This window comes from Macrobrachium nipponense, chromosome 8, assembly GCF_015104395.2.
Source record: "Macrobrachium nipponense isolate FS-2020 chromosome 8, ASM1510439v2, whole genome shotgun sequence".
In the NCBI taxonomy this organism is placed as follows: Eukaryota; Metazoa; Arthropoda; class Malacostraca; order Decapoda; family Palaemonidae; genus Macrobrachium; species Macrobrachium nipponense.
The window spans coordinates 32512759-32537910 of NC_087203.1; the positions used below are offsets into that span (position 1 = coordinate 32512759).

General features: G+C 41.7%; 2 protein-coding genes across 4 annotated transcripts in view; one reads left to right on the plus strand and one right to left on the minus strand.

The window, feature by feature from the left end:
- The window catches only part of LOC135222649 (rho-associated protein kinase 1-like), a 298624-nt gene that overhangs the window by 123958 nt on the left and 149514 nt on the right, over positions 1-25152 (plus strand). The gene's annotated exons all lie outside the window — the stretch shown is intronic.
- LOC135222647 (uncharacterized) overlaps positions 1-25152 on the minus strand; it is a 205852-nt gene that overhangs the window by 62208 nt on the left and 118492 nt on the right. Inside the window, exon 3 of one of the 2 annotated variants that reach the window (XR_010316304.1) lies at positions 24447-24562. The exons of the other annotated variant lie outside the window; for it this stretch is intronic. The gene's annotated coding sequence lies outside the window, so the exon portion shown is untranslated. Of the gene's footprint in view, positions 1-24446; positions 24563-25152 lie in introns of those variants that run through there. 2 annotated transcript variants of the gene reach the window in all.

Genomic DNA, 25152 nt, shown 5'->3' on the forward strand with positions numbered 1-25152 from the left:
TTCTTCATTTGTTGGGAAGTATTATCTCTCCAATATCGGTGAAGTATTCAACTCCGTGTTTGTAGGATTGAAGCTGAATTTCTTTTCTGCAATTTTGTGGTCTTACCATCATGTCGGACTCTAGTCCTTCAGTAGTTAGGTTTTGCGCCGGGGGGTACAATACTAGGTTAGTTAAATTAATTTATGATTTGCACACTAAGTGCATTAAGTGTAGGGGTTGTGAGTGCTCTAGAGAATCTACTTGTGATGAATGTAAGGATTGGAGTGAACAACAGTGGAAAGTTTTTGTTTCTCACTCGGGGAAGATAATTAAGGATAGGAAGAGGAAGGCTGAAAGTAAGACTAGTTTTGCTTCTTCTGCTTCTTCTATCGAAGCACCTGCTCCTATTCCTTCTCCTTCTCCTCTTATTATGTCTCCGATCTTGAGTCCTCCTACTCCTGCTCCTGTAACACCCTTGCCAACTTCCCGTGGAGTTTCTCCTGACACCATTGCCAGCCTCGAGTTTAAATTTGATGTATTAGCGAATACATCAAATTTAGGTTTATCTGTAAAGTCTTTCATAGAAAAGACTTCTAGTGAAGTGAAAAGTGTCAGTGCAGTGCAATCTGAGGGGGTGGCTGTTTGTCCCGATAGTTCTCCTAGATGAAGGTACATGTCCCGCTCCTCTGCCTCGGGGAGAAGACATACCGGAGGTCCAAGGGAGACTGTCGGGGTTTGCCCACAGACAGTCGCTTTCTCCGTCGATCCTGTGGTGCGACAGCAGGATTTGACTAAATACCATTGGAAAGGTGTGTCGTTCGGTAACCAGTTATCGACAGAGTTGAGTGATTCGTTGTCGGTTAGACGTCGTAAGTGGCGTGATTCTTCAGCCTCACGTCCTTTGAAGAGACATTCGATTGAAAAGGTGTTCTCTCTGCCCTCTGTGAAGAGGAACAAAGAAGTAGATATCTCTCGCCCATCGTGTAGCGTAGCTACATGGACTTCGCCTCGTATTCTTACGACAGCGACAGCCTCCTTCGACTCGATTGTGGAGCGACCAATTCTGAGTTCGTCGAGATCTTCGACTCATCAAGCTGTCGAAAGTTTACCTTCGACTTCGCATGCAACAGATAATTCGACTGGCGCGAGACCTCCGGTGTCGATCGTGTTGAAGTCCACGACCCCAGTTGCTACGACTTCAACTCAAGAAGACGAGAATTTAGTTCCTTTACTTCGACAGTTGCAAGAGCTGATGAACTGGACGAAAGAAAGCAAACAATGTACGAAGAACAATGAGTCGAATCAAGAACCATCTCTGTCTCCTATCTCTTCAGATGACGAGGAGGACTTAGAAGCAGACTCTATCCCTCTCTCGTGCTATTCGAAACTTACGCTACCTTCTGGACATGTACCCGGATTACTTCGTAGCAGCCGCTCCCAGGTCGCCTGCTTCCATCTTCCTGATGAGAAGAAAGAATTTCGATCCTCTTCTCCCGAAGCTCGTACTTTCCAAGGCTGCTAAACATTCACTTCGTGATATAGAAGACTGGTTGAAGTTCAAGAGAGAGTTCGGGAAAACAACTTTCGCCTATCCTCTGTCGAAACTTGTTAAGAGGAGGTATAGGTTCTACGTAACCGGAGAAGCCCCCTCTATGGGAGTGTCTGCCTCCTCCCAGGGGGACTTCTCTGGCATGGTGAATGCAAATAGGAGGTCCGCGTTTGCAGCAGCTAAAATATTCTTTACATCGCCCGAGTTGGACCATTTGGTAAAGAATATTTTCAAGATTTTAGAGATTATGAGCTTCTTGGACTGGACGATTGGAGCCCTCGCTATGAAAATAGAGGATTGCCCTATTCTCCAGGAGGACCTGGCATCGGACTGGCTTGGGGTTTTGTCATGTGCCAACAAATCAGTTCGGGATGGTTGCGATGAGCTGGCCTCTCTCATTGCATTCGGGACTCTCAAGAAAAGACAGCTCTGGTGTTCTTTTGTTTCGAGAGGAGTCGCTTCGGCTGAGAAGTCCACCCTTTTGTTTTCTCCTCTCGACAAGGATCATCTGTTTCCCGAAGAAACAGTGGCCAAGATACTTTCTGCACTGGAAAAGAAATCTACTAATGACTTGTTTGCTCTGTCTTCTAAGCGGGTTAAACCCTCGACTGTGACGACTACCACCTCGGAATCACCCTTGCAGAAGAAACCCTTTCGAGGGGGTAGGTCTAGAACGTTCGTCAGGCCTTGATCGAATTTACGACACCCGACCAAGTCCTCGACCAAACCCGACACGAAATCATCCAAGTGATACTTCAATCCTCCATGCTCCAGTAGGAGCCAGATTGAGCCTCGTTTGGGAGGAATGGAGTCGCAGAGGATGACCCAAGTTCTCTGGTTCGGTTACTCCATTCCTTTCAAAGACGCTCCGCCTCTATCCAATGTTCCCATCACATTACCCGCCTACTCTCCAGGCTCGGAGAAGTTTGTAGCCTTAACCCGAGAAATAGAGACTCTTGTGCAGAAGGCTGTCATAGAGGAGATAAGCAACAGACCATCCCCGGTGTTTTACAACCGTCTATTCGTAGTCCCCAAGTCATCGGGGGGCTGGACACCCGTACTGGATGTAAGTGCACTGAATTTGTTTGTTCAGAAGACCAAATTCAATATGGAAAAGACTCGTTCAGTGTTGGAATCCCTTCGTCAAGGGGACTGGATGGTATCCCTGGATATGCAGGACACATACTTCCACATCCTAATTCACCAGGACTCCAGGAAATGCCTTCGGTTTGTGTTCATGGGCAAGACCTACCAGTTTCGAGCTCTTTGCTTCGGCCTCTCTGGGAAAGTGGTTACACCTCCTGGTCATCAGTGTCACTCTGCCTAGATGACTGGCTTCTCTGCTCCTCTTCGGAAAGTGAGTGCATGAAGGATCTGAAGAGGACTCTTTCATTAACTCACTCGTTAGGTCTTCTTATAAACGAGAAGAAATCTCGGCTAATTCCGACTCTGAACATTCTCTATTTGGGGAGGACTGAACTCTCGAGTTTTACGGGCTTTTCTTTCACCAAAGAGAGTCCAGTTGTGTCTGGAAGTAGTACAGGACTTCCTGGACCGCAAGTCCTGTTCCGCTAACCATTGGACCAGTCTGATAGGAACACTAGCTTCGGTGGAACAGTTTGTCAAACTCGGAAGGCTGCACATGAGGCCCCAACAATTCTTCCTGAAGGCTTCATGGTGCAGAAAGACTTAACCAGACTCGACAGTATTCTCGATTTCAGACGAAATCAAGGAGGACTTAGCTTGGTGGCTTTCAAAGCCAAGACTGGTAGAGGGTCTTTCGCTTCGTCCGCTCCACCCAACCCTTCAGTTCTTTTCAGATGCCTCCGACGCAGGTTGGGGAGCCCTGTTGGGGAAGAACAAAACGTCAGGGGAATGGTCGGAAACGCAGTGCTCTCTTCGTATCAACGTGAGGGAGCTATTAACAGTGTTCCTGGGACTTCAGGCATTCTCTCATCTTGTGACGGGACAGGTGGTAGCAGTTCACGGAGACAACTCCACAGCACTTTCCTACATCAGGAAACAAGGGGGAACGCGCTCCTTCACCCCCTACAACCTTGCAAAAGATCTGCTTCTGTGGGCAGAAAAATTTCAAGTTACGCTGATCCGTCGATTTGTTCAAGGGAAAATGAACGTTTTGGCGGACGGACTAAGTCGCTGTCATCAGGTACTGCCATTAAAATGGACTCAATGCGAAGGTCTGCCTAGACCTATGGAAACTTTGGGGAAAGCCAGTGATAGACCTCTTTGCAACCTCGAGGAACAACCGCCTTCCACTGTTTTGCTCTCCAGTCCTGGACCCTCTTGCATGGTCAGTCGATGCAATGTTACTAGACTGGTCGGGCCTGGAAGCGTATGCCTTTCCCCCGTTCGGCCTAATAAGACAGGTGCTGGACAAAGTGTCATTCCACAAAAATGTTTCTCCGACACTAGTCGCTCCATTCTGGCCAAGGAAAGAATGGTTCCCAGATCTCCTCGACTTGCTCGTAGACCCCAGACTTCTTCCGTTAAAGAGATGTCTACTCAGACAACTGCACTTCAAAAGATTCCACCAAGGATTATCCGCTCTGGCACTGACAGGATACAGACTGTCAGGAATCTCGTCAGAGCAAAAGGTTTTTCGAGACGCGAGCTGCAGAAGCTATCACAAATTGCAGAAGAGATTCTTCTAACAGACTATACCAGTCTAAATGGGGAGTGTTTCGAAAATGGTGTAGACAGACTAAAGTCTCTTCTTCTGAAACATTTGTGAGCGAAATGGCTGATTTCCTTCTTTTCTTAAGGGACGTTAAGCGTTTAGCGCCTTCGACTATTAGGGGATACAGAGCAATGCTGGCTTCAGTTTTTAAACACAGAGGACTAGACCTATCCACAAATAGTGATCTTTCCGATCTAATTAAATCGTTCGAGACTTCCAAATCGTCAAAGTGCTCGATAGCATGGAATCTCGATATAGTTCTTAAACGGCTTTTGGGTCCTCCCTTTGAACCGTTTCTTTCTTCGTCTATGAGGAATCTCACCAAGAAGACGTTAGTTTTAGTTGCATTGGCATCAGCTAGACGAGTTAGCGAGCTACACGTGATGGACAAAATAGTGGGATTTTCTCAAGGCGACGCAGTTTGCTCAGTGGAGCTCAATTTTCTCGCGAAAAACAAAAACCCTTCTAATCCGTGGCCACGTAACTTTGTTCTCAAGAACCTGACAGACTTGATAGGCCAGGAAGAAGAAGAACGACTCTTATGGCCCATGCAAGCATTAAGATATTACCTCCGCAGAACACAGAAGATTAGAGGTCAGTCGAATTGTTTGTGGTGCGCTGTTAAAAATCCCTCTCGTCCCCTCTCAAAAAACGCTACTTCCCTTTTTCTGAGAGTTAATTGTCGAAGCACATTCTCAAGCTAACGATGCAGTGTTTCCTTTACTGAGAGTGAAAGCGCACAAAGTTCGAGCGGTAGCGACTTCCCTCGCTTTTCGACACAACTTGTCGCTATCCGCTATCCTCCAAAGTACCTTTTGGAGGTCGAAATCTGTGTTTGCTATGCATTATTTGAAAGAAATTGAGACAGTGTTTGAAGATTGTAAGAGTCTCGGTCCACTTTCGGTAGCTGGCATGGTGTTGGGAGAAACGACATAGGGGGTTGCTCCCTCTGTTAGCCTATGTTTCGCCTTGTACCAAGGTTTATAAGTTAAAGGGAAGTCTGGGGGTACAATGTACCTGGAGTACTCGCCAGTCATTTTAGTGTTAGTTTTGGTGGGTAAAGGTTTTTATTTCGGTGTAGGTTACAGTTTTTTCATGTTGGTTATTTCTGGTCTTAGCCCAGGGCAAGGGCAATAATTTGTTGTATCTTCGTTGAGTCAGCGGTGAATACCATAACTACGAGGATCTTTCACTCCATGTAGAGACACCCATTGGTCATACTCCAAGCCTTCTACTATGTAAGATGAGCACCGACCAGAGGCAGTATTCTCCTGCAGTAGCTCTCTTACAAGGTAAGGTACAACAGGCACTAACAGTGCTTTTGAGTATACTTTATTTTCAAGAATCATGTTATTTTTGAAGTAAAACTTACATCCACAGCCCCCCATCCTTGCATTGGGTAATCAGCTGTATAATTGTTCGGTAAGACACTGCAATAAAAATGGAATTTTTATTATAAAATTAAATTTTATTGCATGCTTACCAAACAATTATTAACAATTACTATTAATCAAAACCCTCCCTCCTCCTCACAGGTGGATGGCTGGGCAGAACGAATTGATGTTACCTGGGCAGTTGTACCTGTAGCTCCCTTGAGTGGAGGGAGATGATGTCACCTACATCATGGCGGCGCCACCACGGAAGTTTTGAATCTATTGTCTGCCATTCGTAGGGAACCTACAGCTGTTTGGTAAGTATGCAATAAAATTTCATTTTATAATGAAAATTTCATATTTCCCTTGTTCTTGTTCTTCTGTACCAAGGATGTTCTCCCTGTGATCATCCATTTGGGTTCATGGTGGTTTTTATTCTGCTATTTGTGGTTGTAGGGGTGTAGGGCCTTGAAGTATTTGAGCCAGTATCCATGGACTTCATCGTATCCTGGGACTTTTCATTTGGGCGTTTTCTTTATTTAGTGTCTGTTGTGATCTCACTGAGTTTTTGTTTTGTTCTCCCCATTTCTTCTGCCTTGACTAACTGGTGCCAGGTTGCATGTCTGTTGTGTGATACCACCAGAGTGCTCCATAGGTTTTCCCAGTCTCTTATTTGGTTCAGCTTTAGGAATTGCCTGGTGGTTGTGTTCTTAGTTTGCTGTATAGTCTTTTCTGGTAGGTTCTGAAGAGTTTGTTCTGTTGGTATCATTTATTCCTGTTCATGTACTGTTGGATCTTATGTGCCTTGGCTTTAGCCTCTGTTTTATCTCTTTATTGTGTTTAGTACCTTTTCACCTGTACTTTGTATTTCTTGTTCAGTTTCTCCCTTGCTTCTTAGCCTCTTTTCTGCCATCTCTTTCAGTTTACTTAAGTCGGATCTCATCATCATGATTTGCTTTTACAAGGTGGTTGCTGCCATACATATGCCAGGTTATTTGTTTCCGTGATACTGGTATGTGTATTAGTCTCATTATTTGATGAACTTCACTTGTTTTCTCTCTAGTTTCTTTGTGTTGTAAGCTTTCATGGAGGAGGAATCTTTGTTCTTTCTGAATCTGGCTTCATCCATTGTATGATCTTTTCTGCCCATTCCAACCTCTCTGTTACACCTTTGGTGTTTCTTCATGTGCCATTGTTGGGTAGCTCATAATTCCTGTCATTTTCTGTGGTATCGTCTCTTAGTTCATCTTTTGGGGGGGGGGGGGGGGGGCTGATTTGCCGATTGCTTTTAAACTTGTTATAATGCCACATTATGTTTTGGCGCCCGAACAGGGACTGTTGGTGCGGCAGCTGCGAGACGATTAGGGTATTGAGTTGTGTGATTGGTAGAGAAAGTGAGGATGGAAAGGGTGAAGGAGATAGAGAGGCTGAAGGAGGAACTGAGGTTGGTGAGGGAAGCTAAGGAAAGATTGGAAGTGGAGAATGAGAGGTTGAGGGTAGAGTGTGAGGAGCTGAAGAGCGAGTTAGAGGAATGCTAAGGAGTGCGAAAGTGGAAATGAAAGAAGAGGTGAAAGGAGTGGAAGAGAGAATGGTTGAGAAAATGGACGAAAAATTCGGGGTAATGATGAATGCAGTGCAAGAGGTGATGCAGGAAATGATGAAGGGATTCATGGGAGAGGGAGCTGTAGGAGGTAGGCTTATGGGTCTTGTGATGGGCTAGGAGCAGTAAAGAAAGTGAAAGCGAGTGGATGAGACTACAAGTGACGAAGGTGGTATGGTTGTGATAAGTAAGGGCAAGAAGGGAAAGACACAGGTTAAGGATAAACCTAAGGACAAGAATAAGAAGGGGTTGAAGAAAAGAAGAAGACTAAGGGAAAGAAGGCTATTAAGGATGACAGATAGGATGAGACTAGGACTGAATACATTGGGGAAAGGCCTGAGAGTGATTTAGATAGTGGTGAGTGGAAACAGGTAGGTAGAAAGATGGGTAAGAAGAGTGTAATCAAGAGCATGGATGTTAGTATGGAAGTTGACTTGTTGTAGTTGGATGAGGTTAAGAGGGATCAGAATGTGTTAGTAGTGAGAGTGAGCAGGAAGTACGAAAGGCTGTGTATATGAGAGAGGTACCTGGATGTGCACTATATGAGGAATATGGTAGTAGGGACATCGGGGACTTTTTTAAGGAATATGAGAGGTATTGTGAGGCTAAGTATGGGGATAACAAGAGAGTCTGGGCAAGAGAATTGGGTAGCTTTTTGACAGGATTTTTGTTGAGTATGTGTGGGGTAATGATGAGAGTGGGGAATGTGCCTTATGAGAGTGTGAAAGCTAAGATTGTGGAACAGACAAAAAGGATAAAGAGTAATGTTAGATATAGGAGAAAACATGGTTTTGATGAGGTAAGAATTAATGTTGGCGAGTCGTTGTCGATGTATGTGTGCAAATTGAAACATTAGCCAGGAAAAAGTTTGGGGACAAAGGGATAAATGAGTGTAAAGAGTTAGTGAGGAGGTTGTTGGCGACTGTGCCCGAGTGTGTGACTTTGTAAATCTGAAACGTAAGGAGAAAACGCTATGGACGAATGAAAGGTTGACATGGAACGACATTGTGGAAATAGTAGAGGATTATGAGTTAGATAGGTGGATGAAAGAGAGTAGAAGTGTTAGTGTTAGGACTCAAGTAGCTGAGGTTATACCAAAGTTTAAGAGCTATAGGGAGGCAGTTTTAGAAGGGCCAAGGCGAATGGCAGAACGAGTGGTTGACAGGAACGTTAAGAGCAAGTAACGTAAGTATGGTTAACCCTAAGAGAGATTGGAGTGCAAGCGTTGGAAGAGTAGGGTCAGTTAGCTGTGAACAAGAGCAGCAGTGTTACAGATGTGGAAAGCTAGGACACAAGAAGAATGAATGTCGTTGGGCGTTGGGAGCATGCTTCGGGTGTGGGCAAACAGGGCATTTAGTGAGTGAGTGTAAGAAAGATAGGAATATTAAATGTTACAGGTGTGGGCAAGTATGGCATATAGCAAGTGGATGTCGAGGTATCCATATGAACGTAGTTTGCAGCAACTGCGGAAAGAATGGGCATTATGCTAGGATGTGTAAGGAACAGGATGCGAAATGTGTTGAATGTGGAATGGAAGGTCACATGGCGAGTGTGTGTAAGCAAAGGAGGATGAGTCAGGTTGGGAATTTGGGACACTAGGTGTTAAGGGGATTCAGTTGGGTGGGTCCTCTAGTATGCGACAGTATGTTCGAGAGAATGCAATGAGTGAGTGGTTGAGAGTGAATAAATGTGGGCCAAGCATCAGAGAGTAAATGGGTCTGGGAGATCGGCAGTTAGTGTTGGTTGAGTATGGAAGAAAGCGGAAGAAGGTAAGGAAAGGGAATTTAAGGGAGAAACGTGAACTGCACGATAGAGGGGTTAGTGGTGGGGTGCAAACGGTTGATAAAGCGTGTGCTTCGGATGACTTTGAGGTAATGAATGATACTTGTGGTGTATATGGGTTTGAGATGGCAGGGACAAATGAGACTTCAGTGAGAAGGAAACTGAGTAGTAAGGAGGTAGTTGATAGGATAGATAAATCTTTGCAGGAGTTTGACAGAAGTATGGATGAACTGAGTGGTTTGGTGGCCGAAATAGGGGAGATGTTAGAACCAGAGTTAGAAGATAACGGTGAAGTAGTGAATGGGATTTGGGAGGATGGTAGTGAGGGAGATAATGGAAGTTTGAATGAAAGTGATTTGGAAGCAGTGAATGGCGATGTAACTGAAAGAATGTATGAGGGTCCTCAAACAAGATCCAGGGGGCGTGCATCCAAGCATCCTTGGGTGTTGCGAAAGGTAATTTAGTGTGGATGTTGCAAGTGTAAAGAGACGTTGTCAAATGTAATTGGGGAGGTAATATGGAGGAGTAATGATGATATTTTATATTTGACAATGTCTCCAAGGGGTTGAGAGAGAGAGAGATTGGTGGAAAAATAAATGGGAGTGGTTGAATGGTGGGCGTAAGCGTGCGTCTGTTGTGGTGCTCTTGTGTATATCAGTGACAGTGTGTGTTACGGGAGTAGAAAGCAGTATGGCATTCGGTGAATTCAAAGTTGGTTTTGGCAGCAGTTATCCGTTGGTGGTCAGTTGATTTTGTGTTATTTGATTGATTTTTGTTGTTGTAAGGTTGGTAGTGCATTTCGGTGTCTGTGAGTGGTGGTTGGGGCAGTGTTGGTGTTGGCTGGTGGTTGTGCTGCAGTAAGTCGTGTGGTTGTCATGCTCTTTTGGGCTGTTGGTGTTCGTCTGCACAGTGATTTGTTGGGTTGTTAAGTTGTTGTGGGGTTGTGGGTCTTGGTCCCCCTCATTTTGGGACCACCTTGACGTGGTGAGGGGGCTCTCGAACCTCAGGAATCTCTTCCCAGGTTCGAACCCAAGAGTCCCATATGACATTATATATTTTCGAGTAAACTTATGTGGACTTTTCCATTTTTTGCCAAAATTTTTAAAAGCAAATAAATGAGAAAACATATCATGGCTTAACGTGGAGTTAAATCCGAAGCTTAAATAGTGAGAACTGTGGGGTAGATCCATCATCTACCCGACAATGTTCGGACCTGTTTTTCAGGCGGAAACTATTCTGTGGAGCTGGACCACGGATTCCAGGGGGGGGCATGGTTCTAGGAATAGAACTCTCGGCATTTCTATCCAGTTTGCCCATAATGTGATTAGGATGGGGATAATTGTATTAACATAATACTCTTAGTCCTAGCAAGCGGGTTCTGCTTACACTTGGGCCATACTAATCATGTTATGCCATCCCCTTTTGGGGTAGGGTAGGGATGCGGACATTTGGGAGTCCTTTCTCACTTGTGCCTTTGGCAGAAGATTTAACTTCGCGAAGGGCCAATGATATCTTTTCAAGAATTTTTTTTTTTTTTTTTTTTTTTTTTTGTTTCTTTTTTTTTTTTTTTTAACTCAAAATTTATGAACTGTGAAATAAATGATTGAGTACCCCTGGGCCCCATGATGGAAAAACTACGGCACAGTTGATGACCATTGGCACGTCACTCCCGAATTTCCTAGGTACTGCCACAAGTAGTGAAAGGACTATAAAAGATACAAAGGAACACCCTGTTCCAAGTAAAGCAGCAGAACCAGAAAACCAAATAGAGTGCATAAATAAAAAAGAAACAAACAAACATAAATTGGTAAACTCCAATATCGTAACAATGGAACCATATATGATGAACAATAATTCTGAATTAGAGACAAATAATCCTCCCAGCAATACAGAAAAATATAAAAATCATAATAGACAAGCAAACATACATAAAACAAGGACCAAAAAGAAACAAAAATTACCGACTTAATCCACATTGGTACATTTTGATGACCTCTTTGGACCAGATAAATTGGTCAAGATTTCTAGTCCTCAAAGCTGACAACAAAATCTCAGCAGCGATGCTAGAAAACAAATTACTTAACATATATCCAACACAAGACATGGGAATGCAGACACATCAAGGACAATGAATGGCTTATCCAAGTAACCAATAAAAAGCAGTCCACTGCCTTTTTAAGTATAACAGAAATAAATAATATAAAGGTAATAATTACAAGCCACGAAACATTGAATTATGTACAGGGTACAGTCATCCTACCCAATAGCGAGCAGGAGCTTCCTTCAAAACAACTATTGCTAGACTCCCTAAAATTGAGATATAACAATATCCACGATTTAGAAATATACTCTATTTCAAGTAGGAAAGATAAAAGTAAAAATATCAACATTGCCAAAATAAAATTTACAGGCCAAGACTTACCATTTAAAATAAAAATTCTAGGACAAAATAGAGAAGTTCGTCCTTTGTTCCTAAACCATTACAATGTACACAGTGCTCAAGGTATGGACACACATACAAAAGATGCCGTAATAAAGCTATATGTGCAGTCTGTGCATCAGATGACCATACCACTAATTGGAACTGTAATCAATCAAAATGTATTAATTGTGGACTAGCCCATCACGCAAAATCTAAGGAGTGTTCATTTTACCAATTATAACAACAGAACTTCAGTTGTTAATAAATAGGACAGGAATGTCAGTCATGGAAGCCAGACTTGAGCTAAAAGTAAGAGGCGTTAACAATCCATCCAAAACCCCCACCTTTTCAAATGTGACTAAAAATCAAGACATCAAACAGCACAATGACAAACAAAATAGTTTCTAAAACAGGGAAACTCGGAGTTTCATAACCAAAATCATACCTGCAAACACAAAATAAAAGTGATATTACAACAACCAATACCACCACTAACATAGATGATTCAGTTATCCATGGAAAAGAACTTCCAATAGAAGAAGAATTAATAATGATGATAATCGAACTGGCAAAAAGAAAAGAATTCTAGAAAGAACCCACCTAAGGGAAAAAAGGTAAATATTGAAAATTACAATCAATCCAGAGAGACTCCAACTACACCAGGAGAACATTTTAAAAAGGATATTAAACTAACCTCATCACAACTGTGGAAATACATACACAATTACCCTCAATCTCAATCAAACAGCCAACATCTGGACAGTAAAGATCACTCTTTACAAGTTCCATCAAATAATACTAATGAAAATCATACCATTAAACCAAACCAAAATATAACTATCACCCCCCAACCTCCACAAGACCGAAATATCCCATTAACAACAACAAAACAAATAACCCCTCAAACCAACAGTCCTTATCACTACAGAAAAGGAACAATAGAATTACAAAACCAGAAATTTCTAAAGCTAGACCAAAAACTTCTGAACCAATAATTAACATTACCAAACATGCTTCATCTTGTGGTTGTAATGAATGCTTTGTAAGTACATATAACCAACTAACAAGACAGAGGACACAGTACGAAATTGTATTGACAATTTTACCAAATTAAGGAGGTGCCCTTTAACACACCAACATGAGAACGAATTATGTTCTGAATCCTTAAAATACAAAAAGGAAATTATAAAATCAAAAATAGACTTATTAATATTCAACTATGAAAAACAAACAACTGCAGAATCTAATAACCAACATACAAATACAACGATTAAAAAAACCACAAATAAATCAAATGCATATAAACTACGAGATAAAGTAAAATCAGCAATCAATTTACAGAATTTAACACCAATTCCTCCCAATAATGGAATATAAAATCATTCAATGGAATATAAATGGTCTCTTAACCCGACTACGTCTGGGTGTGAATTACAAAGAATCATACGAGACCACAACCCAATGTGCATATGTCTACAACATATAGGAAGTAACCCTACAAATATCCAACACTATAAAATTGCCTGTTATTCACCAACTGACGGTGGAAAATTAGGCACAGCCATATACGTTCATAATAGCATTACATATGAACTTGTTGACATACCATCTATGCCATATCAAATAACATCAATTAAACTGTATATGCCTGATAAAAGTAAAATTACTATTTGTAATTTATATAACCACCAAATTTCAATGCAAATTTCAGTGATTTTTCTGAACTTATTAGCAAAAGTATACAGGAACCACTACTTATAGTAGGAGATTTTAATGCACATAATCCATTATGGGATATTAATAACCCCACTGACACATCCGGAATCACATAGAGAATACTATAATGAAACACAACCTGTATTGTCCTCAATGAAAGTGAAGTTCCAACATATTTTTCAAATACACACCTAACCTTTTCTTCAATTGACATTTCATTATGTTCAAATGATGTAGCGGAGAAATTTGAATGGAACGTCCTAGACGATTCATACACAAGTGACCATTTCCCAATCATTCTGAACTACTTAAGTAATGTCAAAATATTGCCACCTACAAGATATAATATCCAAAAAGCTAACTGGGATAAATATTTCCTATACACACGAAACATACCACCATTCCCACATAATGAAGATCACAATACTAATGTGAATCCTTCTCAAACTTCATAATAAATGCTGCAGATAAAAGTATCCAAAAACAAAACACATTCCACAAAATCCCCTGTCCCATGGTGGAATCCAACATTAACAACATTAAGTAAATAAAAAACATATATTGAGTCGCAATCTAAACAGACTCAAAACTCGCCTTAAAATCACTCAACAAAATGCCCTATAGTATAAACATATTAAACAAAATAGTTATACAAACATAAAACAATTAACCACATTAAACCACTATATAACAAAATATACAGCCAAATTTAGAAAAACGGTAATAGTTGAAAAAATCGCATCATGGAAGGAATATATCTTCAAACACATCCACAAGGGATGTCTGGCAAAAGATAAGGAAAAATCAATGGAAAACATATAAGACCTCCACGAAGTGCAATACATTTAAATGGAAAAAATATACCATGATACTTATGAAATATCAAACATAATTGGGAAACATTTTGAAAAACATCAGTGCTTACTCCAGCCTAGATACACATTTCAAAGTATCAGAAAACAAAAAGAAAAACTATAATACTCAATTTTGAAACTCTTGAAGACCTGGAAATCTAACTATATTTTTAACATGGATGAACTAGATAATGCCATCAACTCTTGTCATCCCTCTGCACCAGGATATGATAAAATATCATTTGAAATGATAGAAAAATTAGCTCCTATAGCTAAATCATATTTATTAAAATTTTACAATAGTATCTGGCTAAAACGTGTCTTTCCTGATAAATGGAAACATGCCATAATTATTTCCAATAAACAAACCAGGAAAGGATGCAAGTAAATCCATCCAATTATAGACCGATATCTCTAACAAGTTGCCTATGCAAAATCTTAGAAAAAATGGTTAATGCACGATTAACGTATGTAATAACCAAAGAATCCATTTTAACACCAACACAATCTGGTTCAATAGCTGGCAGATCAACCCTAGATCCCTTACACATTTAGAAGATCATATCAAAAAAGGCTTTGAACAAAAGAAATTAACAGTAGCTATATTTTGATATAGAAAAAGCATACGATACAACATGGAAACATAAACATCATGCAAAAACTCCACTCCAAGGGACTAAGAGGCCACTTACCAATATTTATAAGAACTTCTTAACAAACAGAACTTTTCAAGTAAGAGTAGAAAATTCCTACTCAGTAACCTATAAACTGGAAGAAGGAATCCCTCAAGGTAGTGTCTTGAGCTGTACATTGTTTGCTTTAGCAATCAATGACATTACTATAAATTTACCAAGTGGTGTAAAAAACAGTTTATATGTTGATGACTTTGTCATTTACTATACGAGTAGTAATCTGAGACACGCTCAGAGAGTTCTTAGTACTGCCATTTCAAATATATGTAGTTGGGCAAATTCAGTTGGATTTAAAATTTCAACTGATAAAACAAAAGCAATCGTCTTCTACAAAGACAAAAGGTGGATGAAGAACCAAACAATCAAACTGCATCTTTATAGCACTGAAATACAATTTTGTACAAAATCAAGTATCTAGGAGTAATATTTGATCAACATTTAAATTGGAAAGAGCACATCAAATACATTAAAGCCAAGGGCATCAAAGCCCTTGCCATATTAAAAAGTTATCACACACTAATTGGGGAGCAAAGCGAGACATTTTATTAATGATATATAAGGCAACAGTCTTATCCATAATAGATTACTGCTGTCCAATATATTCATCCGACCTCAGAATCTGCATTAAAATCTCCTCGATGCAGTGCACCATGAAGGCGTGCGATTGTGCACAGGAGCTTTCCGATCGTCCCCAACAAACTCACTTTTGGTGGAGGCAGGTATTTTGCCCTTAAACATCACCGTAATTTAATAACAATACAAAGAGGTCTTTCAATGCAAGCGGGATCGTCTCCTGCAACTTACTGCTCCAAAACTGTAATCAAGTAACAGCAGTTAATAGTACAAGCTCTTTCCAAAAAGAGCTAGATACATAATGAACAAACATAATATGAATCCAATTTTTCACCCACCAATGGAATTGCCACCACCATGGATTTTAAATAGAGTAAAGATTATGTACCTCCCTGTCTTACCTACTCAAAAACAAATGACAAGTACGGAAATGTACCGCCAACATGCTTTGGAACACATTAGAAAAGAAAAGCGACAAATTTATGATATATACAGACGGCTCCAAAAATAATGTTGGAGTAGGAGCATCTGCATATTCGAAAAATATGTTAAGTAAAAAAAGCCTACTTCAATATCATCAGTATTTACTGCTGAAGTCACAGCCATACAGATGGCTCTAGATATGATATCTGAGGCAAAAGCAAGTGTCTCTGTAATTTTCAGTGACTCACGTAGCGCTATAGATGCATTAGGACAGTAAAATCAGAAAACCAACAAATAGTACAGGAAATTCAAATAAAAATTCATCAACTCCTCCAATCAGGAATATCAATGGAAATATGTTGGATCCCAGCACACTGGGAATAAAGGAAATGAATATGCAGACTCTGCTGCCAAATTAGCCTGCACTATCCCTCCAACAATTTCATATGCCCCAGTGTCAGACTGGGTAAAATCAGTTAAAAACATTAATTTACCAGGATTGGAAAGAAGAATGGCCTCGGTGCCAACAACAACAAACTTAAAATATAAACTGAAGTCTATGCATGGAGGACATCCTCACAGGAGGAAAGAGCAAAAGAGGTGATCCTAGCAAGGCTACGTATAGGACACACAAAGATTCTCACATGGTCACTTGATGTCAATACCACATGCTGACCTCCAGTGAATGTAACAGATGTCAAATACCCATGACAGTGCAGCATTTGCTTGTTGAGTGCCCAAATTGGACCCAGCAAAGATCTTATTTATCTGCGGAGTTCAGAAATGAAAAATATTCTTGCGGAAAGCAGGATTTTTTCAATTAATAAAATCATAAATTTTTTAAATAAGACGGGTTTCTCTCAAAATAAAGTCAATTTTTCTCCTCTCAGGATTGATCCCTGAGAACCAGCCCGCCCGAGAAGAGTCTACTTGAGACTCAGAGGTCTGGAAAACTAAACACATATTAATAATAATGTGGGTCTTGGTTGGTTGGTTGTGTTTGGTTATCGGCGGTGGTTCTGTCTTCTGGTTTGCCTTTGTAGCTCCATTCTCTGGTGGCTGATTACTGTCACTGTGGTAGTCAGTTGCTGGATGATGACCTCCAAGTACCTGACCATACTCTATGGTTATTGGGCTGTATACCTGGCTGCCGGACAAAGCTCCTCTGTTGCCAGAGGTTCCATTTATATCCAGCGACAGCCCAGCCTAGCCCTGAGTATCTGGATTTGTGTAAGTACTGTGTTTGTGTTTTTTTTTTTTTTTTGTTCTGTGTAGGTATGGGTCAATTGTCCTGCTGTATTCTGTAGGTAAAGAGAAAAGTGTGATTGAGGGTGAGTTTGGTAGCCAGATAGATTAAATCATTTTTGTATTATAAAAATGCATTTAGTCATGAAAATAAACATCAAAATACACTAATTAGTATTTTCGTCGGAAAATACAAAGAGAGAGAGAGAGAGAGAGAGAGAAACTATGGGTTTTATATCCAAGTCTAAGTAGAGTATAAAAGGATTCTTTAAGTGAAATAATGTTTCAATGATATTTTGCTGTTTTGTATTAAAGGATATGTATACTGTTTGAGAATGCGTTCCTTATCCTTGACTATGGTTACCATACAGTTTAATAGCGTAAATTAACATTTATGCGCCCTCGCTCAGAAACTAGTTCTGCGTATGAGGTATCGCTAAAAAGCATAAAAAACCACCATCGTAACCTTAGGAATTTGCGTTGTAATCTAACCAGAAACTTAGTTTTGTTAATTATGTATACTGGAAAAACAAGCAATGATTTTTCCATTATTTGCACTTTTGGACTGTTATAAGCTGCGCATCCCAAGCTAGTGTATTCATTTCGCGTCGGAAACTAGTTCGCATATGAGGCGTCACTAAAAAAAATTTTAAAAATACGACATAAAAAGTGTCGAAAATCATCATAACCTCAAAAATTTTTGTTGTAATCTAACCAAAAACTTATTTTTAATACATTCAACTTACCTGTCAGATATATACATAGCTATTACTCCGTCGTCCGACAGAAATTCGATTTCGCGGCACACGCGGCAGGTAGGTCAGGTGATTCTACCCCCCCGCCGCTGGGTGGCGGGAAATAGGAAACATACCCGTTTTCTAATTCATAATTTTTCTGTCGCTGGAATGTAAACAACGTTTGCAGTTCCTCCTGACTTGATTTTTGGATTTCATCGCCATCGATCTACTGGGCTATCTTTTGCAGGGAAGTACTGGATCTTTGGTTCGGCATACGCATATTTAATTTGTTTTTATAACTTTGGCTTCGAAAATTTCGAAGAATTGTTACGTGTAACTACCGAACTTTTCGGTAGACACATAGTTTTGCAAGAAGGAAAATTTTAATATTTATTCATAATAAACGTGTAGTAAATGTTAGAATTGATTGAGCTAACTTCCTTCTTGAGGATGTAAGGAAAGAATAGTTTACGCTTCCTTTAGAAGTTTATATAGCTCTCGTACTAACGAGCAGTTAGAGCATTAACAATACTAGTAGTGTGATATCCTCATCTCCTTCTTACTTCACAGAATCTTCAAATTCATATTGCAAATTGAAGACAAAGGAATGTAGCTCAAAAATACGAGCTATTGAAAGGTAAGAAGTGATTTTAATGTTAGTGCAGGTGGAGGGTGCGTTCTGATCGGCTCTGTTTCGCTCCAGGCCTAGACCTCTTCCAAGCTCACATACCCAGAGGAGAAGGAAAGTCGAAAGCCTTACGGAGGTTATGGAGAATCCCCTTCGATCAGCGTCCCCTCGGCAGGATCTGTAGAACGTCCCAGACTGCCAAGTTCGCCATTGGAAAGGCGTCCTAATTAGTAGAGGGTGCGTTCGATCGCTCTGTCTCGCTCTCAGCCTAGACCTCTTCCAAACTCACAAGCCCAGAGGAGAAGGAAAGTCGAAAAAGCCTTACGGAGTTATGGAGAATCCCCACCGATCGGGAGTTCCCTCGGCAGGATCTGTAAAACGTCCCAGACTGCCAGGGATAGCCATTGGAAAGGCATCCTTTAAAAAGTGCGTCTGTTCTTCAGTTTCTTCATCTTACATCCGAAAAGACGAAGAATGTACATGTTTGGAGTTCGGACGATCTGGCTCGTTCTCTGAATAAGAGAACACTGACTCACTGAGCGAGAGGCTAGAGCCAGCGAGCCGCGTTCCAACAGACTAGCGCGAGCCTCGTTCATACAGTTTAAACGCGAGCCGCGTTCCAGCAACTGAGTGCGAGCCGCGTTCCAGAACTTTTTCTTGGCGCAAGGCGACCTTCAAAGACGAAAAACAGATGGCTTAACTACGGAGCCTTATTTTGTAGAGTGGCAATCAGAAGGATGCTTCCAAGTTGAACGTTTACTGGCAAGAGGCTCGTATAACAAGACTAGAGGCGCTCGATCTATTAGCGCAGCACGGGACCTTCCACGCAAGCGGAACGTTCCAGGAGCGAGTCTCCTTCTAGCGTGCGGAACATTCCAGGCGCGCGGAACTATCCAGACGCCAGGCGCTAGGCGCAAGGATCCAGAGCGCCAGGCGTCAGAAGATTCCAAAATCTTCATTTGAGAGAGAGGTCAGTCGCGAGACTCCTCTTTGAGTTTTTAACTTGAGCAACTTTTTTCCCCCTGGCAAATGTGCAAGATGTCGCACAGGCGGCCGTTGCTTTTGTCAGAAGGATTCTGATACTAAGAGAAGCCCCTTTTCATTATTCAGAAGAACTCCTGCGTTAGGCAGTTCCTCTCAATGCGGACTCTTTCCTTCATCCATGCTCTTCCTCGTTTGAGGAGGCAAGAACTTTGGGAGTTTTTCTTAATAAGAATCTCATCGACGTTTGGGTAGATGGCGGATAGGAAAATATCTACTTCTTTCCGTAAACCCTAGTGATGAACAGAATTCTGTCTCTTCGAATTTTTGAGGAAATCCGAAGATTTTAAAGAGTTCTGGGGGATTAAACTTTCGTTCTTAAGGATATAAATATACTCTTTCTTTGTTCTATTAACAAAGAAAAGAACGAAGATAAGTAGAAGGTAGTAGAGTTTCTACTGTATGAGAATACGATACGGTCAAATCATAAACACATACCGTAGTTTCTTCTTTCTGTGCAACTCAATTACCAGTATCCTTCTACGACTTTCCTAGGAAGGACTACGCTTAAAGGGATTGTTAAGACAACACCCTACTTAGCTTCTAGATTTATCGAAGTCTTGTTTCGCTTAAATATGCTTTAATAAGAACTTCCTGAAGTTCGATAATAATTATAAAATTCCTTTATTAAATGGAGTAGCTGGCAACTCTGGAAGAGTAAGCGGGGACTGCTTCGCTGGAGAGCCTGAGACCAACGCAGTATACGCCTACCCGCCTGTGACTGTCAGTACCCATGTAGGTGTCAGTCATGAGAAGTCGGGTGTATCTCTCTCTCCTGCGGGATGGAATAACTTCCGTATCTCTCCTTAACAATCGCGGTCTTAACCTGGATTGAGGGGATAGTTAAGCTAACATAAATAAAATATTGTATGCCTTTTGCTAAGAAGCTTTCAATAAGAGAGATAGTACAAACCTTTCAATGCTGTTTACCGTAGGTAACATTATTAAAGGATTCTATCGCAGCAGAACATTATATTATGTAATGCTCTCAGGCTTACGAAAGCATAGCTTATTAGAGTACCTGCTCAGAAGATGGATGAGTAGGATGGGAAACATTCTCTTGGGGCAGAACTTGTTTCCCTGAATGGACTATACTACGTATATAAAGCTTTTTCCTACTAAGAACGGAATTAACATGTGAAAGGATGTCGGGTACCATAAAGGTACAAGTGTTCTGGCACATAACATAAAAAGAATTAGAAGAAAGCGCCAGTCTGGCGCAGTGAGCCAAGAGCACCATCCAAGATTTTCTTCGTTTTAGCGAGTTATTAACCTAAGGATTCCAGTAGCCTCTCGGACACCAAGCTCGGTAACGCAAATTCGTTCCTGATTTCGTTACCCATTAATCACTAAGGTCAATGCCACGACACTCTCATATCGCAAAAAGCATCGAGAATCTCTTTTTTCGTCCTATTCGAGTTAACAAAGAGATCCTTCTCGATCGACGATAATAACTGTTAACATGTTTAACATTATTGGAAAGAGTTGTGAGAACCTGCGGAAAGTCTTCTTCATAGATCTCTCAGTAAGGTAGAAGACGAACAGGCTTCCTATAGACTGCTTCCTTTTCCTACTTCTCCCCCGATTGAAGATGACGGGGGAAAAGCTTCAAGGAAGATTATCTTGGCAGTACACGAGCAACTGGCCTCTTTGGTGGGAGTGTTAGCGCCTCGTAGGAAGGACGTTGCGCTTCCAATCAAGAAGTCTCGTCCTCTCTCCCCTGCGAAGCGAGAGCGTCATGCAGACGTGAAGCTTCCAAACATATCGCAGAGGCTTCGGTTTCGAGAGCGAGATCGGGAGAATCTTACGGAAGACACGTAACGCGAGAGAGACGTGAGACGTCGTCAAGACATGAAGCGTCATTTAAACTGCTTTTAGACGCGAGGCTCCAACCAAAAAATTTGGCGCCAGTTAGGACGCCTTTTTTTGAGAGCGAAGCGTCTTCCAGCGCGAGGCGTCATCCAGACGTCAGCAGCCACACAAGCGGGAGGCGTCAGCCAGGACGCTTGGCGGACTAGAAGCGTATCCAACAGAAGCGTCATCCATTTATGGAGAGAAGCCTGGCTGTTGGCGCCTTCCAGGACTATTAAAGCGGGGAAGAGGAAGGAATATCATTCCCTTAGCCCCTCTCCTATTAGGATTTGTCTCCTCCAGAGGAAAAGACGTACTGAATTAGCAGCGGAGACTCATCTAGACCGAGAATTAGAAGTAAACTCGGAGGAGCAGTATCAAGGAAGAGAAGGACTGTCGAACTATAAAGTTTTGACAGCCTGGCTTCTAGAGGAGTATGGAGACGACTTGACTCCTGCCTCTCCTCCTTCTCCGCGCTCTCTTTTCTCGAGTGCAAAGACGAAAGAAATCTTCGTCTTTTCTTAGAATGAAGCAGCCATTTCGATGAAGAGGGCTCTTCAGTCTTTAGACTCTTGGATGAAGTCGAAGAAGGAGTTAGTTAGAACGGTCTTCTGCATGCCTCCAGCGAGACTAGCTGGTAAAAGAGGCATTTGGTGTCAGACGGGAGAGAATATGGGTATTTCTCTTCCGTCTACGTCAGAAGCGGACTTTTCGACCTTAGTTGACGCTTCACGTAGACAAGGTTTGAACTCTGCCCGTTAACTTGGGGCATTTCAGAACTGGACATCTCCTCAAGGGACTCTTTCATGTATTGGAAGTTTTGCAACTTCTTAGATTGGTCCTTGGGGTGATGTCCAAGAAAGCCCATGATTCTGAAGGACTCGAACCAGAAGTCCTTCTGTGTATTTCGTCTTGTATAGACAAAGCGGTTCAGGATGGCTCGGTTGAGATCTCCTCTTTATTTGGAGCAGGTCTTCTTAAAAAGAGGACAGTATATAGTGCCTTTTTAACCAAAGCGGTCTCCCACGCTCAGAGGGCAGCGCTTCTGTACTCGCCTTTGTCTGACTTTTTGTTCCCTTCTCAGTTAGTGAAGGACATTTCTCGTTCATTAACTGAGAAGGCGACTCAAGACCTTCTGACGCAGTCAGCAAGGAAGAAGAAACCTGCAGACAGCCTAAAGAACACTGTCATTGTCTGATGAGGAGAAAGACCGGGCCTACAACCTGACACAGATGCGCTAGATGCGAACATATAGGACAGATAAGAGTGTCCGATGTGGACATTGCCAGACATCCTCGAGACTCTACCAAGCTCGAAACTCCGGCAAGTGGGGAGGAGCCAACCAGGCGCGAGGCGCCAGGCAGGCGCGATGTACCAGCCAGCCGCGAAGCTCCAGGCAGGCGCAAGGTGCCACTCCAACCGGGCGCTAGACGCCAGCCAGGCGCGAAGCTCCAGGCAGGCGCCAGGCAGGCACAAAGCGCCAACCTGGCGCGAGACGCCAGCCAGGTGCGAGGCGCCAGCCAGGCGCAAGCCAAGCTCTAGGCGCGAATCTCCAGCTAAGATGCCAGGCGCGAGGCGCCAGCCAGGGGCCAGGCGCCAGGCAGGCGCGAGGCGCCAGGCAGGCGCGAGGCGCCAGCCAGGCTCTGGGCTTCATCCAGAAGAGATCTGTTGCAAAGAAAGCCCTGGTCTTCTTTGGAAGAGTGGAATCTCTAAAGCACTTCTTGAGTAACTTGATGTTTCCTTCAAACAGCTAAGAATTAAAAGCGCTTGAAGTGCGAGCTTTTAACAATTCTTGTTCTTTCCATAACAATATGTCGTGAGAGTCATATTAGCTGTAATAACGGGAGATGCAACTCTGTGTTGACTTCTCTTTGCAGAAGGAGATCAAGTGGGCCTATGAGAGATCCTTCTCTCTTTGTTATACGTGTCCACGGATGCGTTGCTGGGATAGGGAGCCGACACTGATCCTTAACTAGTAAATTAATTTTTTTTTTTTTTTTTATTTTTTTTTTTTTTTTTATTTTAACATAAGTGTATTATTTTCTGAGGTTATTTGAAATGAGTTTGGGGATAGCTCTTTTCAAATTAAGCACAAACCCTCGTGTTAGGATCAGGTGATCGGATCGGTGTGTTGCTGCTTAAATTATGCCAATAGGCATTGGTGTATTGTCATGTAAGTGGATAAGACCCCATTGACAAATGACCACTAGATTCTGTCAAGTAAGTGGATAAGACCCCATTGACAGATCTACAAGAACTCTTAGCCATAGGTCACATCCTCGCTGAGGCTCTTGAGACGAAGCAGACTACTAGCAATAGCTAGGAAGTCGACCCTTCGTCTAAACACATAGGAACCAAGGTTTTATTTATTTATTTATTACCTACAACGTATGTTGTTTACCTGTCTATTCAGTAATAGCTGTCTTTTACCCTCCACCAATGGTGTGAATCAGCTATGTATATATCTGACAGGTAAGTTGAATGTATAAAAATATATATTGTTATGATACAATAAAATTTTATACATACTTACCTGGCAGATATATACAATTAAATGGCCTCCCAGCTCCCTCAGGAGACAGCTGGAAGAAAAATTATGAATTAGAAAACGGGTATGGTTCCTATTCCCGCCACCCAGCGGCGGGGGGGTAGATCGCCTGACCTACCTGCCGCGTGTGCCGCGAAATTCGAATTTGTGTCGGACGACGGAGTAATAGCTATGTATATATCTGCCAGGTAAGTATGTATAAAACTTTATTGTATCATAACAATATCATTTTTGATTAACTTACTGTGCTAAACTATAAAAGGATTTCTTATCATAGTATGCGTTTTTTAAAAGCGTCGTTAACTCAGAGCGTCAGAAGCGTCAGCGTCGTAACCTCGGAAACAAGCTTCGTAACCCAGGCGGATTTTTCAATGAATATTTAAGAAAAAGAAAAAGCGTCGTAACTCGGAACGTCGTAAGCCGGAGCCGTCGTAACCCGGGGACAGCCTGTATTGAGTTTTATCCAGAGCGGTTATGAATATACTTTTGATTTATACAATTGAATTTGGTTAAAATCCAACAAAGGCCATTATATACTGAAGGTACTTAAGTAGTTTATATAGCAAACCTGGCATGTTGTTGCTCCCTTCTCCATTATTTTCCTCGCTTCTGGGAGAGCTAGGGTGTTTGAGAGAGTCAGGTGAAGGACAAGACGATTGAGAGAGGAGGAGTGAAGTCAAAAGGAAGTAGATATCCTACCTGAAGGACATCCTAAGTTCTGTCTCGAATGTCTGTCTAGTAGTCCAATGCTCGCCATGCATCCTCTTTCTCCTATCTTCCTTCCTCTTCCAGTGGACAGAGGAACGGTGAAAATGCTGTCACATGCTGGGCTGGCATGCATGCAGGTGATCTAGATGACAAAGTATCCTCTCTATAATTAGTTTTACAGTGAGCCCTCTGTATTTGCAGATTTCTCTCTGGAACATATACCCCCATTATTCCCATATACCCTGCGGAAAATTCGCCTATTCTAAGTTTTTTTCTATGAGAAATAATTTTTTTTTTTTTTTTTTTTTTTTTTCCATCATAAAATGCACCTTTTGTGTAACTCTCGCCCAGGCGGTTAAAGAAAAGACTGGCGTAGATGAGTGGTCCTTGACCACTCTTCACCCGATCTACGCATGTGTTGCCAGATATCACAAGATTCCTTGCTTTCATCTGCTTTTAAACCAGATCCAGCCAGGCGCTAGAAATTATCCTATTGGTAAGACCTCAGGTTTGTAGCTATGAAAAATACAAATTGTCTTAGAAAATTTGTCATGTTGTAAACATTTTTAGTGGGTTTTTCTTGAGTTTTACCTATCAAAATAAGCAGTTTTAAGCATTTTTAAAGGGGTTTCAACTATTCATGGAGGTTCTGGTACCTATCCCTGCAAATAGGTGGGGAACACTGTATATGGATTAGCACATGCAAATCCTTCCTAATATCTAGCAAGAGGA